General features: G+C 41.4%; 1 non-coding gene across 1 annotated transcript; it reads left to right on the forward strand.

Annotated features, from left to right (window-relative positions):
• The first annotated feature begins 1,871 nt into the window (after positions 1 to 1,871).
• Positions 1,872 to 1,944, forward strand: trnak-cuu (transfer RNA lysine (anticodon CUU)). The gene has a single exon. It is a non-coding gene; the product is annotated as a tRNA-Lys (tRNA).
• The last annotated feature ends 668 nt before the right edge of the window (positions 1,945 to 2,612 follow it).

Consider the following 2,612-nt stretch of genomic DNA (forward strand, 5'->3'; position numbering starts at 1 on the left):
ACATACATCATAAATATTTAAGAGGATGAATATTGGAGGTTAACATATGTCCCATCTGAAATGTCAGTGGCTCTTTCAGTAGCAGCCACGCTGTTGACAGAGCATCAAACCACTTTGTTTGGGATAAGAGACTATCACCGGTGTTGTTTAATGTACTTTTCCGACATGAACACAAATGCCCTGAATAAACTTGCCCAGCATCAGTTTGTTCCTGCAGGTGTCTCTCAAGCTTAAGAGAAGGAAAGAAGTGGCTCTGTAACTTGTCACAAGAGCCAAATAATCACGCTGACATCCAATCCAATCTTAATCTGGATTCTATAGATTATTTGTCAAGGTGTTACATAAGCACCTTTGTTATGTTTTGGGGTCACCAGGGAGTGCAAATAATCTTGTCATTTGGAGTGACACCTTGAGACATTGGACTGCGTCAACCACACTTGAGTTGTGTTCCTTTATAAAGTGTGAAGCAATTTGAAGCGATATGGCTGTGACACAAACAATCATGCATCTCCCAGGGTGCATCACTTATATGGACATGTCCTAGTCAACCTCAATTAGTGACACCTCATGTCCATGGTCGTCTGGGTCCCACATATTCTCCTCACATGGATACGTTCAATCGATCAATTATCAAACAATCTTTAGCTTGGGAAACTGAAGATGTCCATCACTCACACATTGCAGTAAAAACCCGGAAGGTTTGGGACTGAATGCATGAAGAAAGGAACCAACATGGACGAGCCATAAAAGAAAATAAGTCATTATTCTGCGAATGAACAAAGCAAAGGTCTGGGAGGGAAAATAAGTGACAATCATCGCCAACCTTTCACTAAGATTACCTCCCATAAAGAATCTAGGGAATAGGAAATGGATAAAATAGTGCAAGGGATAAAAATTATTATGGGAGAGGAAGTGAAACATGCAGAAACCTCCCTTCTATCAAAAATCTGATTCATGACGGAGCCAATTCACATGGAAGTACAACAGGAGCTCATAGGTTTCAATTCACGAATATCTCGGGATGGAATTGAAAGGCTCCAAGGTAGTACCTCAACCATGGGAAGAAGGTGCTTTGTATCTTGCTAATGGGGAGGCGACTAATCCCATTGGGTGGGGAAAACTTACTTCAAAGAAACGTTCTCACTCTTGGGACTCAGTTTAATTTCTAGTGTTGGAATGTTAATCAATGTGGCTGATGAAGCCTGTAGTTTTGAAGACCAACCCCTCTGTTACCTATCCAGTCAGGCCAGGAAATAAAAAGGGAGAATAGAAGATGCCATTGATAAAGTAATTTGTATGGAAAATAAAACATTCCACTATGGGGTTCAAAAGACACTCAGGCCTATCATGACAAACCTGGACACTGATTTTGTGTATTTTTTGGATCTTATGCATTTTTGTGGCTGGGTTGGGAGGCTAACCGGGCTCATGGGTTCCCAATAGCTCAATCGACAAGTCAGTGCCAGTAGGGATCCTGCCATCGATAAAAAAAATCACTTCACGTCGCGCATGCGCGGTCGACCGCTGATGCTAATGCTAATTAGCGACCGTTGTTCGCTAACTAACTTAATTTCATTCAAAAGCAGCCCTGGCTGACTGCAATCAGTGCATTACTCGATGACTCCAAGACATCAAGTAAGGTAATGACAAACATTGTCTGGAATGCTTGTTTCCTCCTTCTGGCTTCTCGTTCGCCCGATAAACCCCCCATCGGCCGAAAAGTGTGAGCACCCTTGTTTTAGGTAATAATCTCTAATTATGACAGGGTAGATGTGCTGATTGTTCACCTGTCTGGAGCCCAACTCCTACATTTAGTCTTTGGAAGGAATACTTAAGTTATTTGAGACGTGGTTTCACCAACAACGTCAATCGCCCGGCTAGCTCAGTCGGTAGAGCATGAGACTCTTAATCTCAGGGTCGTGGGTTCGAGCCCCACGTTGGGCGTCAGATCCTTTTGGGTTCAAAATACAATGCAAGTCGCATTGGATAAAATCGTCATCTTAATGACATCTGTGTAACTTTAGATTCTGCAACAAGTTCTTCCATGACATGCGTTATAAATTACATCCAATAAGAGCCTTACTCAATACTGCCCGTTCTCTGTCAGCGATGTGCTGTACCAGAAAACAAACCGAGTACTTTCAGCTGGAGGTAGAGGTTTGAGCCATATTTGTTTCCCCTCAACCACTTTGAAATAATAAACATCCTGTTTAACAGTCTGTACACTAAATGACTAAATTTATGATTTACATTTTGTTTATGTATTTCACCAGGATGTTGATGGATTATTGGGGTTTGGCTGCTTTAGTCTATGAATAATTCATCACAGGGGAAATATGTTTTAGAAGTTTTCTCTTTTGCAACAATAATTACTTATGAAATTGGATAGTCTAATTAAAAGGAGACACAACAATCAGTTCAGGTGGTCAAACAATGTTTAATCATCAGCGCGCGTGTGTTACCTCGTCAGCACAAAGGCCAGCTAGTGTCAAACAAACAATAGTTTATCAGAGTAAAAGTGTCATGTCTTAACATCTTAACCCAGGGAGGAAAAGCCCTTTATATGCAGCCTATAATGTGAGGGCTTTTTGCCTGGGTTTTCTTAGCCACTG

This window comes from Gasterosteus aculeatus, chromosome 1, assembly GCF_964276395.1.
Source record: "Gasterosteus aculeatus chromosome 1, fGasAcu3.hap1.1, whole genome shotgun sequence".
Lineage (NCBI taxonomy): Eukaryota > Metazoa > Chordata > Actinopteri > Perciformes > Gasterosteidae > Gasterosteus > Gasterosteus aculeatus.